This window comes from Triticum aestivum, chromosome 3D (genome assembly GCF_018294505.1).
Source record: "Triticum aestivum cultivar Chinese Spring chromosome 3D, IWGSC CS RefSeq v2.1, whole genome shotgun sequence".
In the NCBI taxonomy this organism is placed as follows: domain Eukaryota; kingdom Viridiplantae; phylum Streptophyta; class Magnoliopsida; order Poales; family Poaceae; genus Triticum; species Triticum aestivum.
Window position 1 is genome coordinate 102,172,335 of NC_057802.1, and position 16,909 is coordinate 102,189,243.

The window sequence follows — 16,909 nt, forward strand, 5'->3', positions numbered from 1 at the left end:
TGATAGAAGACGTTTAGTCCTTACAAGAGGGATGCTGAGCTAAACCTCTTCAAAAGCATTGGGCTGATTCTAAATTTATGTAAGAGTCAGTATGGATCTTATAATGACCACCAAATGGAGGATAAGGAGGCTAACATGTATAGTGATGCTACATAATCAACTAGCTATGAAAGTAAGTATGGTCATACAAGGCAAGAGGTACTCACAAGAGCAATGGAGTGTGCAGTATGCTTGCGAGATTTTATGGTCCCTTGAGAATGAATATTCTTCTGCAAACAGTTTTCGTACAAGTGAGACGGTAAGGCACATGCAAAAATGTAGTTCAAATTGTGATGTGATATCATAGACAGTACCTTACGCTGCAGACGAGACCAATGTGTAACAAGATTATTCCAGTCACTGTCTAATAAATGTAGCACCAGAGACTTTACAGAAATTTCATTTAGAGGCTTGCCGTCGAAGTGCGCTTGCCTTAGGTAGGAACGATACTTCATTAATGAGTGCTTGAAAAGGGCAACCAACCCTGGCTCGTCTTGAGTATCCAGTTTGGTCCTCGCCTATTTAAAATAATGAAATCTTGTGTCTTCTGTCAGCAGAAACATATGCACTACTTACCCTGAATAATATTAGTACATTACTTACACGTAACTTGCGGAGGAAGATTGGAAATTGTTCTTTGTCTGTGGTATAATCTTTCCATAAAGGAAAGATGCGCATAAAGTTCCTGACAACAATATAAGCTTCGTATTCTAAACTAGAAAGAAGTGGAACAGGGGTCCTGTTTGCTGTAATTGGGGCTCTCTCTCATTCGAAAAGGGATTTGGCAACTGGATTTGGTGTACTCTTTGCTGGAATGGGGGTTTTGCGTCTGTCGGCATTCTGGGAACCAGGGTACCTAGACTTGCTTGCCTGCGGCCCACGGCGTGGCTCCTTCGAGGGCCTGGTACGACCCACCTTCAAGACCATTGAGACCAGACCCCCGCGAGGGGCCAAGCCTCACGAGGCGGACGACACCAAGACCTCCCTTGGGAGCAGCCTCCTCAGGTGGCCTCCCGAGGAGCGGGGATTTCTATGCAGGTGCCCAGCCTCATGAGGCCTCGATGACGCAAGCCATGATGACCAAGGCAGGCGGGCACCAGCGGGCACAGAAGATGCAGTTTCCTCTTTGGTGCTAAGGAGGCAAGGACAAATGTGGGTTCCCGAGGAATCTGGCAAAGGTTTCCATTCCAGTGCAACGAGACCAAGACCGTCAACACGGCAGGACGGATGTCATCGTCGAGCCCACCGCTGTGTCATGGCTAGAAGCTTTGCAGGCGAAGACCACCTTTCGTCAGGATAAGATATACTACTTGTCCCCTTTCAAATTGGCCACTGTGGGATCCCTTCCCGCCTACAATTCGGGGGAAGAGGACCGAGGCCACTATAAGTATAGGTTAGCCACCACCATAGAAGGGATCGGCTGATTGCCACCCTGATCGACTAACTCTCTCCCTCGAGCCCTCGCGAGGCATCTCAAACATTGTACTAGTTCATCTTCCAACCTCCTCGTGAGGCCAATCCACCACAAAGCAGGAGTAGGGTATTACACCGCAAGGTGGCCCGAACCTAGGTAAACTACGGTGTTCCTTATTCCTTGCTCACGCGAATCAGGCTAGGCTATGGGGCGATGGGCTGGTAGGCTCCATAGGTTGAGTTCTTCGCACACGCCCCAGAGTTCGAACCTTCTTGGGTCTGCGGAGCCCTAAATCCAACATTTGGCGCACCAGGTAGGGGCATGTCGAAGCCCCGCCTCATCATCAACCATGCTCCATCCTCACCCTGCCATGACAAGAGCTAGCCGAGCCACGTCGCGCGGTGGGCCGTGCGCTCCGATCGGGAGGCGCCCCTGCTGCGACATTCCCGTCGTGCCCCGCCGCCTTCGGCGCACCACCGCCGGAAGCAGAGCTTATCGCCGCCACCTCCCATGCTGCGCGGTGGGCAGGCCATAGCGCGCGCGGCCAGCACTGCCATAGCGCCGTCCCTCCATGCCAGTCGGGGGCTGACGGGCGCGCGAGTTGCTGCGCTACCGGCCGGCCAGTGACGATTATGACGCTTGGTTTGGTTGGATGGCCGAGCTCCTCGACGCCGCCTGCGGGGGCGTGGAGCCTCTCCGCGCCCCACAGGTGTCGTGGCGCTTACACAAGGCTTGCTTGTGCGCATGCCGCATCTGCTTGTCCTTCCAGAGGAGCCCTAGCCGCCGGCCCTCTAGGGAAGGAAAGGGGGCGCCTAAGGCAGGGAGCCCCCCTCCTGGCATCTCCTCCACCCTCCTAGGAAGGAAAGGGGGCGCCTAGGGAAGGCGCCCTAGGGCTGGCCGCTGGCCCCCTTGGGGCGCCCTAGGCTGCCTCCCCTCCCCCTCCTCCTATATATATATATATGTGAGGAGGGAGAGAGGCAACACACACCATGATCCCCAAGCCGTGTGCGGCGCCCCCTCTCCCTCTAGTTCTAGTTCTTCCTCCATCCACGTCCGTTGTTCTTGGTGAAGCCCTGCGGATAGTTTCACCACCACCATCACCACACTGTCGTGCTGCAGGAACTCATTTACTACTTCGGCTCTCTTGCTGGATCGAGAAGGCAACAACGTCATCGAGCTGAATGTGTGCTGAACGCGGAGGTGCCGTGCAATCGGTGCTTGATCAGAACGGGTCGTGAAGGTGTACGACTACATCAACCGCATTGATAAACGCTTCCGCTTAGCGATCTACAAGGGTATGTAGATGATATCCCCCTCTCATAGCTATGCATCTCCATGGATAGATCTTGTGTGTCCGTAGAATTCTTTTGTTTTCCATGCAACATTCCCCAACAGGGCACAGCAACTCGGTGAGACCGATCGCAATCTCGGTGAGACCGAAATTCTAGGGTTTGGCTCTAGCAGTGTATATGATCAACTCGGTGGGTCCGGGATAGATGTTTTCGGTGGGACCGAGATAAAAGTTTAAGGTTTGGACATATATGAAGTGGAGAAGATGTTTGAGGATTTTTGGAGCAACATCACTAAGCACTTGAGCAATTGAGTCATGATCAAAACCTCATCCCCTTTTAATAGTATTGGATTTCCCACGGAATCAATGTGATCCTGGATCACTTAACCAAAAATGTAGAGTCTTGAAGCTTTGCCAATCCATGTCCTTTGCATATTGAGGGGTCCACATTCTCATGTCCTTGCCATGCCAATCATTGATCTTTTCCTAAATCTATTTTCAAAAAGCATTAGATCAATGATATATATGTTATGAATTACCAAAACCATCAGAGAATTAGTTGCACTTTCATCGGTGAACCTAGGTGTTTGCGGCCGATTTGAGGCGCCCGTATGGGTTGGATTTTCTTTACCGGTTGGCCCGCCCAAGCCTATAAGACTTATTTGATGCGCCTGGCTATAGATGCTCTAAAGCCTCACATGCACCCCAGTGTAGGCCACATCATGGCACCGAGAAGGGGATAGAGTCGTAGTCGTAGTACGACTTCTTTTAATACAGTACAGATGCAAGTGCTCATATATACACGCATACACTCACCCATATGAACACACATACGCACACTCCACCTCTATGAGCACCTTCGAGATACTGAGGCGGCATATCATCTTGAGATTTTGTGAAGTCACGTAGGTGCCTCGTAGTCGACGGGAACGTCTGAGGGGGTCCTCGACTAAGGGGTCCTCGGGCGTCCGGCCTGTTAGCCATGGGCCGGACTGATGGGTTGTGAAGATACGAAGACCGAAGACTGCACCCGTGTCCGGATAGGACTCTCCTTGGCGTGGAAGGCAAGCTTGGCGACCGAATATGTAGATTCCTTTCTTTGTAACCGACCTTGTGTAACCCTAGATCTCCACGGTGTCTATATAAACCGGAGGACTTAGTCCGGAAAGGAGAGACTCATTACAATAGTCATACAGGCTAGACTTCTAGGGTTTAGCCATTACAATCTAGTGGTAGATCAACTATTGTAATACTCATATTCATCAAGATCAATCAAGCAGGAAGTAGGGTATTACCTCCATAGAGAGGGCCCGAACCTGGGTAAACATCGTGTCCCCTGTCTCCTGTTACCATCGACCTTAGACGCACAGTTCGGGACCCCCTACCCGAGATCCGCCGGTTTTGACACCGACATTGGTGCTTTCATTGAGAGTTCCATTGTGCCGTCCCCAAAAGGTTCGTTGGCCCCTTCAATCGTCGATAATGACATTGTCCAAGGAGAAACCTTCCTCCCCGGACAGATCTTCGTGTTCGGCGACTTCGCGCTGCGGGCCAACTCGTTTGGCCACCTGGAGCAGATCAATAGCTATGCCCCTGGCCATCAGGTCAGATTTGGGAGCTTGAATTACGTTGCGGACATCCTTGGAGATTTGATCTTCGGCGGATTCAAGACCGCGGTGACCGCTCCTAGTCACCTTGATGAACATGACCTAAATCTGTCGTCAGACTGCATCCAGGAGATAGCTCCTCTGACCACTCTGGCCTTAGATCCAGAGCACACTGCGGCATCCAAGGATTGGAGGCTCAACCCCACCACGGAGGCCACAGATTCCCCGGCGTTGGAGCCACACATGGACTTAACCTCACACAATGCTCGTGTCACCGGAACTCCGGACTCTTCTCCGGGTATAAGTTCCGAACCATGTGAGTCCGGGGATGCCGAACTTGATCGCTTATCGATCTTCGAGTTCAGCACCGCCGACATCTTTCAGCACCTGCCCTTGGGCGATGTGCTGAACTCATTAAAGAACTTGTCCTTGGCGGGGGACTCACAGCCGAACTATGTTCGGTACAAACTAGAGGCTGACAATGGAGAATTTTGCTTCCCACCCGCCACCCACTTCATAGCCACGGTTTAGGATTTAACCGACACACTCGATTATGGCTCCGAAGACATCGACGGTATGGACGACGATGCTGATGAAGAGCAAGACTAAAATCCGCCATATACTGGACGTTGGATGGCCACTTCTTCGCACGAGGTGTACATGGTGGATACACCCAAAACAACCAACAACGATGACAAAGAAAATCCAGTCGAGAATAAACCTCCTGAGACATAGCAAAAATGCGGGCGTCCTCGGCGCCGCTCTAAGTCACGTCGTTCAAAAGACAGCAATGCTGGCACAGGTGAAAATAATACTCCGGATGATGCCGAAATCAATGAAGACCCTACTGAGGTAACATCCGAACAGGAGGAGCAAGAAAACGGGCAAGCTAGCCCCGACGAACAGGCCAGGCCCAATGACTCGGAGGACGGTAGTTACCGTCCGCTCTCCGAGGATGAGGAAAGCCTTGGCAACAAAGATTTCATCGTGCCCGAGGAACCTCTCGAGCAGGAGCGCTTCAAGCGCCAGCAAATAGCCACTGCAAGGAGCCAGAAAAAGAAACACCAGCAGTTTCAAGTTGACCAAGATCTGCTCGTCGACAGATGGAATGATGTCCTGGCAGCCGAAGAATACGGCCTCAGACGCCCAGCCAAGAGTTACCCAAAGCGAAGGCTGCTACCCTAGTTCGATGAAGAGGCCCGGAGCCCATACCTCCCTCGCGTAATGCGGCCGATCGACCACTACGTGGTCGGGACAGTGCGGCGGACCGACCACCACGTGGTCGGGGTAGAGCGGCAACTCAGGCCGAACAGCAGCCTGCCCCACCGCCTCGTAAAAATTGAGACGAAATAGCTCGGGGTCATACATAGGACCTCCGGCAGACCCTGGATAGTAGAGCAGGACGTACCCGATCGATTTATGGATCGCGAGGACGTCCCTCGACACGTGATGATGGCTACCTATTCGGACGTGACAAACCTAGTCACACCCGAGCCGATAACCGCAGACGAACTCCATCGGAGCTACGGCACAATGCAGCCAGATACAGAGGCGCCGCACACCCTCTTTGCTTCATTGATGAAGTAATGGATCATGAATTCCCCGAAGGGTTCAAACCCGTGAATATCAAATCATACGACGGGACAACTGATCCCGCGGTATGGATCGAGGATTTTATCCTCCACATCCACATGGCCCGGGGAGATGACCTCGACGCTATCAAGTACCTCCTGCTAAAGCTTAAAGGACCAGCTCGGCACTGGTTAAACAGCCTGCCTGAAAATTCTATTGGCAGCTGGGAGGACTTGGAAGAGGCCTTCCTCGACAACTTCCAAGGTACATATGTCCGGCCACCAGACGCCGACGACTTAAGCCACATAGTTCAACAACCCGGGGAGTCAGCCAGGAAATTCAGGACTAGGTTCCTAACTAAAAAGAACCAGATCGTCGACTGTCCGGATGTAGAAGCCCTAGCGGCCTTTAAACATAGCATCCACGACGAATGGCTCGCCCGCCACCTCGGCCAAGAAAAGCCGAAATCTATGGCAGCCCTCACGGCACTCATGACCCGCTTTTGTGCGGGTGAGGACAGCTGGCTGGCTCGTAGTAAAAATACGGCCAGCGATGCAGGCCCCTCCGAGGCCAAAAATAGCAACAGCAAGCTCCGACGCAGCAGACACAAACGCCGAAGCAATGGCGATAACACTAATGACATTGCTGTAAACGCCGGATTCAGCGGCTCCAAGTCCGGTCAGCGGAAAAAGCCGTATCAAAGAAACAATCAGGGACCATCTAGCATGGACCGCATACTTGACTGTCCAAGCCAAATCCATGGCACCCCACACAAACCAGCCAATCATACCAACAGAGATTGCTGGGTTTTTAAGCAAGCCGGCAAGTTAAACGCCGAGAATAAGGAAAAGGGATCGCAGAGCAAGGACGATGATGAGGAGCCCCTGCAGCCAACTACAGGGGGACAGAAGAATTTTCTCCCCACGTCACAATGGTGAACATGATATATGCTACACACATCCCCAGGAGGGAGCGCAAGCGCGCACTCAGGGAAGTCTATGCGATAGAGCCAGTCACCCCAAAATTCAATCCATGGACATCGTGCCCGATCACTTTTGACCGTCGGGATCATCCGACCAGTATCCGGCATGGCGGATCAGCCGCACTAGTACTAGACCCAATCATTGATGGATTCCACCTGACGCGAGTCCTCATGGACGGTGGTAGTAGCCTCAATCTTCTCTATCAGGACACAATACGCAAAATGGGCATTAACCCATCACGGATCAAACCCACAAGGACTACTGATAACCCACAAGTATATTGCATCGCAACAGTTTTCGAGGGTAGAGTTTTCAACCCAAATTTATTGATTCGACACAAGGGGAGCCCAAGAATATTCTCAAGTATTAGCAGTTGAGTTGTCAATTCAACCACACCTGGATAACTTAATATCTGCAGCAAAGTATTTAGTAGAAAAGTAGTATGGAAGTAACGGTAACGGTAGCAAAAGTAATATTTTTGGTTTTTGTAGTAATTGTAACAGTAGCAACGGAAAAGTAAATAAGCGAAGAACAATATGTGAAAAGCTCGTAGGCATTGGATCGGTGATGGAGAATTATGCCGGATGCGGTTCATCATGTAACAGTCATAACATAGGGTGACAAAGAACTAGCTCCAATTCATCAATGTAATGTAGGCATGTATTCCGAATATAGTCATACGTGCTTATGGAAAAGAACTTGCATGACATCTTTTGTCCTACCCCCCCCCCCCCGTGGCAGCGGGGTCCTAGCGGAAACTAACGGATATTAAGGCCTCCTTTTAATAGAGTACCAGACCAAAGCATTAACACATAGTGAATACATGAACTCCTCAAACTACGGTCATCACCGGGAGTGGTCCCGATTATTGTCACTTCGGGGTTGCCGAATCATAACACATAGTAGGTGACTATAGACTTGCAAGATAGGATCAAGAACTCACATATATTCATGAAAACATAATAGGTTCATATCTGAAATCATGGCACTCGGGCCGACAAGCGTTAAGCATAGCAAAGTCATAGCAACATCAATCTCAGAACATAGTGGATACTAGGGATCAAACCCTAACAAAACTAACTCGATTACATGATAAATCTCATCCAACCCATCACCGTCCAGCAAGCCTACGATGGAATTACTCACGCACGGCGGTGAGCATCATGAAATTGGTGATGGAGGGTGGTTGATGATGACGATGGCGATGGATTCCCCTCTCCGGAGCCCCGAACGGACTCCAGATCAGCCCTCCCGAGCGAGATTAGGGCTTGGCGGTGGCTCCGTATCGTAAAACGCGATCAATCCTTCTCTCTGGTTTTTTCTCCCCGAACACGAATATATAGAGTTGGAGTTGAGGTCGCTGGAGCACCAGGGGGCCCACGAGGCAGGGGGCGCGCCCTGGGGGCAGGCGCGCCTCCCACCCTCGTGGACAGGGTGTGGACCCCCTGACCTTGATTCTTTCGCCAATATTTTTTATTATTTCCAAAAATAATCTCCGTGAATTTTCAGGTCATTCCGAGAACTTTTGTTTCTGCACAAAAATAACACCATGGCAATTCTGCTGAAAACAGCGTCAGTCCGGGTTAGTTCCATTCAAATCATGCAAGTTAGAGTCCAAAACAAGGGCAAAAGTGTTTCGAAAAGTAGATAAGACGGAGACGTATCAACTCCCCCAAGCTTAAACCTTTGCTTGTCCTCAAGCAATTCAATTGATAAACTGAAAGTGATAAAGAAAAACTTTTACAAACTCTGCTTGCTCTTGTTGTTGTAAATATGTAAAGCCAACATTCAAGTTTTCAGCAAAGATTATGAACTAACCATATTCACAATAACACTTAGGTCTCATGTTTACTCATATAAATGGCATAATCAACTAGCGAGCAATAATAATAAATCTCGGATGACAACACTTTCTCAAAACAATCATGATATGATATAACAAGATGGTATCTCACTAGCCCTTTCTGAGGCCGTAAAACATAAATGTAGAGCACCTTTAAAGATCAAGGACTGACTAAACATTGTAATTCATGGTAAAAGAGATCTAGTCATACTCAATATAAATTAATAGTAATGGATGCAAATGACAGCGGTGCTCCCTAGCTGGTGCTTTTTAATAAGAGGGTGATGACTCAACATAAAAGTAAATAGATAAGCCCTTCGCAGAGGGAAGCAGGGATTTGTAGAGGTGCCAGAGCTCGGTTTTTGAAATAGAGATAAATAACATTTTGAGCGGCATACTTTCATTGTCAACATAACAACCAAGAGATGGCGATATCTTCCATGCTACACACATTATAGTCGGTTCCCAAACAGAATGGTAAAGTTTATACTCCCCCTCCACCAACAAGCATCAATCCATGGCTTGCTTGAAACAATGAGTGCCTCCAACTAACAAGAGTCCCGGGGGAGTTTTGTTTGCAATTATTTTGATTTGATTTGCATGAAGCATGGGACTGGGCATCCCGGTGACCAGCCATTTTCTCGTGAGTGAGGAGCGGAGTCCACTCCTCTTGAGAATAACCCGCCTAGCATGGAAGATACAGACAGCCCTAGTTGATACATGAGCTATTCGAGCATGCAAAACAGAATTTCATTTGAAGGTTTAGAGTTTGGCACATACAAATTTACTTGGAACGGCAGGTAGATACCGCATATAGGAAGGTATAGTGGACTCATATGGAATAACTTTGGGGTTTAAGGAATTGGATGCACAAGCAGTATTCCCGCTTAGTACAAGTGAAGGCTAGCAAAAGACTGGGAAGCGACCAACTAGAGAGCGACAACAGTCATGAACATGCATTAAAATTAATAAACATTGAGTGCAAGCATGAGTAGGATATATCCACCATGAACATAAATATCGTGAAGGCTATGTTGATTTGTTTCAACTACATGTGTGAACATGTGCCAAGTCAAGTCACTCAAATCATTCAAAGGAGGATACCACCCTATCATAGCACATCACAACCATTCTAATAGCATGTTGGCACGCAAGATAAACCATTATAAACTCCTAGCTAATTAAGCATGGCATAAGCAACTATAATCTCTAATTGTCATTGCAAACATGTTTATTCATAATAGGCTGAATGAGGAACGATGAACTAATCATATTTACAAAAAACAAGAGAGGTCGAGTTCATACCAGCTTCTCTCATCTCAGTCAGTCCATCATATATCGTCATAATTGCCTTTCACTTGCATGACCGAACGATGTGAATAATAATAACAGTGCACGTGCATTGGACTAAGCTGGAATCTGCAAGCATATGATAAACAGGAGAAGACAAGGCAATATGGGCTCTTGGTTAAATCAACAATAATGCATATAAGAGCCACTTCAACATTTTCATTATGGTCTTGTCCTATCGATCCCCAAAGAAAAGAAAAGAAATAAAACTATTTACACGGGAAAGCTCCCAACAAGCAAAAGAAGAACAAGAAATCTTTTTGGGTTTTCTTTTTAATTATTATTACTACAATATGAAAAGTAAACTAGCTAATAGCTATAAAAAAATTGGTTTTTTCTTAAGGTTTATCTAACACACAAGAAGAAAGCGAGAAAAATAAAATAAACTAGCATGGATAGTACAATGAAAAGGTATGAGCACCGACAACTAGCAGGAGTGTGTGAACATAAATGTAATGTCGGTGAGAAATACGTACTCCCTCAAGCTTAGGCTTTTGGCCTAAGTTGATCTATTGCCATGGCTGGGCCTGGCGGATATCCGAAGTTGTAACTCGAGTCGTACTGAGATGCAGCGGCTATTGCATCGTGGGCTACAACTTGAAGGCGAGCTGTCTCAGCCCTCCTCTCGTACTCGTCCGCCTCCTCCCTGGTTATAACATGTCTCCCGTTTGCCTGAAAGTCAAAGAAAGTAGGAGCAGGGAGAGCGACGTGATAGGTGCGTCGTCTGTCAAAGATTAGTCGGTACTGGAGGAACTGATCGTTCCTCTCAATAAACTGATGACGCACCATAGCCTCATAATCTAAATAAACAGGAGGCAACTCAATATCATACTCACGTATGGGTATACCAAGAAAATTAGCTAGACGGGTTGCATAAATTCCACCAAAGAAATCTTCATTAATTCTATTATTATGCAACCTACGTGCAACAATGGCTCCCAAATTATAATGTTTATCTCCTAATACAGCACTCCTGAGAACACTAAGGTCAGGGACACACATGTGACATGCTTCATCCTTACCATTGATGCACCTACCAATGAAGAGAGCAAAATAATGTATGGAAGGAAAATGAATGCTCCCCATGGTAGCTTGTGTTATATCTCTAGACTCCCCCACAGTTATACTGGCAAGAAAATGTCTAAATTCAGATTTGCGAGGTTCACTAGGACTACCCCATTGTGGAAGTTTGCAAGCAGTATTAAAATCCTCTAAGTCCATGGTATAAGAATTTTCATAAAGATCGAACAGGACAGTTTGAGAATTGCGTGATGATGAAAATTCAAACCTTCTCACAAAGGAATCAGTAAGATAGTGGTACTGGCGGCACTTATTTGCCTCGAAGCTCTCAAGATCAGCATTATGCACATATGCGTCAAATTCTTCCTTGATTCTTGCCCGATCCATAAAGTCCTCTGAAGGCCATTCACAAGCCCACACTTGAGCTTCCCGCGGTGGTTCATCATCCGCATCGCGTATTGTGGGCCTGGGCCCTTGCTTCCTTGAAGGACCACCTTGGTACATTTTCCTAAACATATTTCTTCCTCTGAAAAATTTCTGAAAATTTTAGTAACTTCAAATAAAAGTGAACCAAACTCAACAAAATTGATAGCAACTACTCCCACAAGTGCCTAGAGACTATATCATGCATTAGAACTACTTGGGACCAAATAAATTTGACATGCAAGCTCAAGAACATGGTCACCTAGGCAGCAAAAATTTGCAATGAATAAAGCACTAGAACAAAAACTGATTGGACCATTGGAGGAGTCACATACCAAAGAAAAATCCCCCAAAGAAGTTTTGTGAGTGGAGCTTTGAGCAAGGAGATCGAAAATCGCAGCAAAATGAGCTAGAACTCATGCTTGAGCTAGTTGGTGAATTTTTGGGGAGGAAGAAGGAGTGTGTGGTGGCTGGAATAAGTGGAGGGGAGCCACCATAGGCCCACGAGGAAGGGGCCGCGCCCTGGACCCTCGTGGCCAGGTGCTTGCTCCCCCTGCTGTGTTCTCGGTGCCAGATATTCTCAAATATTCCAGAAAAAATCATATTTCAATTTCGGGGCATTTGGAGAACTTTTATTTTCGGGGTATTTTTTATTGCACGGATAATTCAGAAAACAGACAGAAAATACTATTTTTGCTTTATTTAATCTAAATAACAGAAAGTAAAAGGAGGGTACAGAAGGTTGTGCTTTCTAACTTCATCCATCTCATGCTCATCAAAAGGAATCCACTAACAAGGTTGATCAAGCCTTGTTAATAAACTCATTCCAAGTCACATGAAACCGGAGAATTTTCGAATAGCACTAGGTTACCTCAACGGGGATATGCACATGCCCAACAATAAGAATATCATATTTTTTCTTGACAGTAGGTAGAGGAAATTCAAAACCTCCAAAAATAATTGATGGAATTTTTCCAATAGAATTGATACTGTGGACTTGAGGTTGCTTCCTCGGAAAGTGTATCGTATGCTCATTACCATTAACATGAAAAGTGACATTGCCTTTGTTGCAATCAATAACAGCCCCTACAGTGTTCAAAAAGGGTCTTCGAAGAATAATAGACATACTATTGTCCTTGGGAATATCAAGAATAACAAAGTCCGTTAAGATAGTAACATTTGCAACCACAACAGGCACATCCTCACAAATACCGACAGGTATAGCAGTTGATTTATCAGCCATTTGCAAAGATATTTCAGTAGGTGTCAACTTATTCAAATCAAGTCTACGGTATAAAGAGAGAGGCATAACACTAACACCGGCTCCAAGATCACATAAAGCAGCTCCAAGATCAAATTTGGTCAAACTAGTTGACCTGAAACTTGAAATGCATGGAAACGTTGAACCTTTGATCGAAAAAAGTTGAAAATTTCCCAGCATAGCTAGAATTTCATTGTTGAAATTCTGTAATTTTTTGAATTTTTTTAAGAACTTTCAAAATTTGGTCAAAATTTACAACTGAAAAATTGAATTTGAATTTCCTCCAAAATGGCTCATCCAAATGAGCTCAAATTATACCAGAATAGTCACACGTATATGGTTGTTTTTATGGAATTATTTCAATTTTTCTGGGTTATTAAAAAATGTTCAAAATTTGGGCATCATTTTGGTTGTTTTTCTGACTTTCCACAAAAAATTATACACATATGATCCAAAATATAACATATCTTTTGAGATGGACATATTCATGTACCATCACACAATTTGAACACAATATAGCATAAAACAGATATTTCACGTGTCCACACATCATCCATTTTCATACATCATCTAACATAAGGCTGTGATGTTGCACAAATTAGTAGGGGCTGCCAAGTCTGACATATTACATCCAAAAGCATAGAGAACATAGAAGATGATGCACAACACTAGATCTTCCTTCTCTTCGGGGTCAACTTCCTAGCATTCGAGGTTGAGGCCATGTCATATGCCATCGTGGTGTCCTTCACAGTTGGGGTAGGTTGCTGCGATGACTCATCAGCCAATGCCATAGCCAACATCCTGCATGTGTTGAGAAATATAAGATTTGGAAGGAAAAATTAACATTACAAAGAACAGTTGATGTGTTTACCTTCTAGTCACGGGATTGGGACTGCCTTGAAGATTAGGTCACTGAAGTTAACCCATGACATACCAGAAATGTTGAAATCAAACACAACATCATGCTTGTCAACAACTTGCTCGCTTCCATCATCAAGCTTGTAGACATAACGAGCTACTCTAATAGTTAATGTGAACACGAGCGGCGGCGGAGGCGGCCTAACCGACAATGACCAATAACGAACAACATACTATTGAGTTAGTGTCTACTCAATGTGGTACTGGACAATGAGCACCAAAAGAATCTACTTTGCTTTCTCACCTCTGCTCGGGAACAAACAAAGGAGGAAAATCGAAGCTGTCTGCAACGACGTGGTCACCCGTCTCCGTTTCAGCCATCTCCAACACCTAGCTCATCTGAATTGTTGTCTGCAACAACAAGCAATCATGAAATTAGCTCATCTGAATTGTGGTCTGCAATAGCAAACAATGAAGCAAGCATATCCTCAACAGCAAGCAAGCACAAGCAGTAGCGGCAGCTGCACACGGTAGAGGCAGCGGCTAAAGGCCACAAGCAGCGGCGGCCGCATAAGCAGCAGCTGCTCATAGCGGCAACAGCAGGAACGCATAAGCAGCAGGAACAATTCAGGGAAATACTATGCATACACTGTTGTTTTGCCTTGATTTGTGTTAGTTTTGTTAACTGAGGACATAAACAGCGGCTACACTAATCCCAATCTTGGCTTCTTGCTGTGGGGCGCTCCACTCTATCCTCGGCCCTTGGTCATTCCCAAGCAGCAGCGGCGGCTGCACACAGCAGAGGCAGCGGCTAAAGACTGGAGGAGCGGCGGAGGCATAAGCAGCAGCACATAGCGCGGCATCAGCAACAGCAGCACCGAGAATCACGGGCAACCCAGTCGGCCACCGCCGCTCTGCGTGCTGGTCACCCTAACCCTAGGTCGCCGGGGAAAGGAGCGGGAGAGAGGGAGGGAGCGGGAGAGAGGGACTCACCTCCTGGCCGGGATGTAGCCGCCGCCGTCGAGTACCACCAGGGCTGCCGCCGTTGACGACCAATGGTGCCGAGTCACGTCCAGTAGCCGTCGCCGTCTCCTGTGCGCGAGAAGGGGATGAGAACGAGAACGACGACGGAAGCTCTCGAGCGATTCCTGGTCAATCGATTGGCAAGGGTATTTTGGTATTTTTTACGGGACCCACTTGCCAGAGGGAAAATTACCAAAGTGCCAAGTAAAGGGTGTCATCGGATCAATTACAAAGTAAGGGATGTCAAATTATCAAAGTACTCCCTCTGTAAACTTTTATAAGAGCGTTTAGAATTTTAGGACACAGCCGACAGATGGCGAATTAGACTATTTTACCCCCAATTTGAATTTCGCGTCGTCTTCCTCCTCCAGAGCTCAAGCCATCTTCCTCCTCCGGGAGCTCGCGCCATCCCCATCCTCCAGGAGCTCACGCCGTCCCCATCCCCAAGGAGCTCACGCCGTCCCCATCCTCCAGGAGCTCGCGCCATCCCCATCCTCTAAGAGCTCGCCTCCTCGTCTTCGTCTTCCTCCAAAAGCTTGGGCCACCCCCCTCCTCCAGGAGCTCGCACCGTCCCCTTCCTCTAGGAGCTCGCCTCCTCGTCTTCCGCCACGAGCTCGAGTCGTCCCCATTATCCAGGCGCTCGGCCCCGTCTCCAGGCGCTCAACCCCTTCGTCCAGTTTGGTCCCCGCCGCGCCCAGGCGCCCAGTTTGGTCGCCGCCGCCCCCAGCTTGGTCGCAGCCGGCACAGCCTCGTCGCCGCCGCGCGAAATTGGTCGCCAGCCCCTCAGCTTGGTCCTGGCCGCGCCCAACCCACCTGGCTCGTCGCTGCCGCACGCAGCACGTTGTCTCCAGGCAGGTTCTCCTCGCCTCGCCCCTTGCACAACAACAGAAATTACTCCATGAAAGAAATGACTCCATGAATTTACAGAAGAATTTGCTCCTTGTTCTCATGCTGTAATCACAATAAGATCATGAACTACATCATGGAGTACTTGTCTGCAGTAATGTGATCTTGCTAAAGTTAATCATGAACTACAGCTGGGAGTACCTAACTGCATTAATGTGATCTTGCTCCCTGGAGTAAATTTTACTGTAAATTCTTCAAACAGACTCAAGTATCAGTACAAGGATCATTTTGATTCAGCATAGATTCAGTTATGCATGTCACACATGAGATGCTGCACTTGTCTGTCTATGCATTATTTACAGAATTTACAGGAGAATTCACTATGGGATGCTGCACTTGTCTGTCAAAATACAGACTATTGTACTCCTACTGCACAATACTCCTTGTCTAAATGGATCAACTATGACTGTCACAACATGAATCTCTACAACAGTATGAGTACAACATTCACAAGTTTAATTTCTACAGTATGCAACATTTGTAAGAGCATTGTACTCCTACTGATTGTGGGTCAGGAACATCATATATAGCACTTGTATGTATTAAAATTATCAGTTAGCAGAATTTACAGAGAGCAGAATCTTTGTAGCAGCATCTAATGATACCCCATATAAATTTATTACAGAGAGTTCAAACATCTGCATATATGATGTTTTAGGTTATAAACTTAACCAGTTCTGAACCATATAAACTGAAGATTGTGTCATTTTATGGACTTGTTCATGCAGATATAAGCAAGAGAAGCAGCAATACAATGGCAGCAGCAGTCGCTCAATCAAGTACTCCATCAACAAATTAGCAGCAGTAGCTCAAGCAAGTACTCCAGCAACAAACACAGCAGCAACAGCAGTAGCTCAAGCAACAACAGCAGTAGCAAATTAGTAGCAGCATCAGGAGTAAATTAGCAGCACACATCAACAATATCAAGAGCAATAGCAACAACAACAACAACAACAACAACAACAACAACAACAACAACAACAACAACAACAACAACAACAACAACAACAACAACAACAACAACAACAACAACACGAAGATGTTGAACCTTGACCTGAATTGTTCTCCACCAGAAGAGGATGAACCTGGACCTCAAGCAAGTACTCAACCTGCACGAGAAGAAGTTGATATGGAACTCCAAGAAGAAGTTGACGTGGAAATCCAAGAAGAAGTTGACATGGAACTCCAAGAAGAAGAAAAAGCAGTGCATGGTCAAGCAACAGGTACTCCTGCTAGCCACTCTAGCTATCTACCTGCAACATGTGGTCTATCTTGTGATCATCAAGGCCTCCATCATTTCCCTAAGTTTCTTTTTCTTT

General features: G+C 46.8%; 1 long non-coding RNA gene across 1 annotated transcript; it reads right to left on the reverse strand.

Annotated features, from left to right (window-relative positions):
• Positions 1–13,306: 13,306 nt before the first annotated feature.
• On the reverse strand, positions 13,307–14,824 carry LOC123077699 (uncharacterized). Its single transcript, XR_006436783.1, has 4 exons — positions 14,655–14,824; positions 13,966–14,072; positions 13,675–13,862; positions 13,307–13,604 (listed from the first exon to the last, which is right to left on the reverse strand). It is a non-coding gene; the product is annotated as an uncharacterized lncRNA (long non-coding RNA).
• Between the last annotated feature and the right edge of the window lie 2,085 nt (positions 14,825–16,909).